Consider the following 669-nt stretch of genomic DNA (forward strand, 5'->3'; position numbering starts at 1 on the left):
GGGTGTGTATAGCTGAGAAGTCAGATACCAAATGAGAGAGATTCTGCAGCTGAACCTAAAGCTCACAGTGAACAGAATGTACACAATGCATCATAATAGTGAAGATTCTGTCACAGAATCCAATATGCAAATTAGAGAACCAAAGGGTATAATTATATATTAAAAAAAAAAACATGTATTTTTTTAAAATAAGCATCTTATTTAAGAGTTTACAGCGTTCACATCTTTATTGCTGCACATATGTCCACTGGTGGCAGACAAACCTGAAAAAAAACCTGAATTCATTCATATCTATTTGGAAATTATTGTTATTGTTTACAACTGCATGTTAATGCAGTAATAATATTAATCCAATAGTGAAATGATATAAACAGGACAGGGATCCTTCTGCAAAATAGGAAAAAAAAAAAAATTAAAAAATGCACTTTTAGTTTTTTAGACTTTAAATATATTTGTTGCTAATGCTAATGTCATGTGATTAGTTTTCACACATTGTCGCCAGGTCATTGTAATTCTAACCCTCCTCTTGTCCTCGGGTCAAATTTGACCCCTTTTAAAAATGTCTATATCAGAAATATGGCACTCTTTTAAACCAAATTACCACAAAAAGGATGGATTCCTTGAACGCTCATTGCAAGTACAATCACTTTCATTGAATTTTGGGTGTAA

The 669-nt window shown here is 32.0% G+C and overlaps 1 protein-coding gene across 2 annotated transcripts in view; it reads left to right on the forward strand.

Moving 5' to 3' along the window:
- Window positions 1-669, forward strand: part of ppm1h (protein phosphatase, Mg2+/Mn2+ dependent, 1H) — a 37197-nt gene that overhangs the window by 8333 nt on the left and 28195 nt on the right. The gene's annotated exons all lie outside the window — the stretch shown is intronic.

Source organism: Etheostoma spectabile, chromosome 8 (genome assembly GCF_008692095.1).
Source record: "Etheostoma spectabile isolate EspeVRDwgs_2016 chromosome 8, UIUC_Espe_1.0, whole genome shotgun sequence".
Taxonomy (NCBI): Eukaryota; Metazoa; Chordata; class Actinopteri; order Perciformes; family Percidae; genus Etheostoma; species Etheostoma spectabile.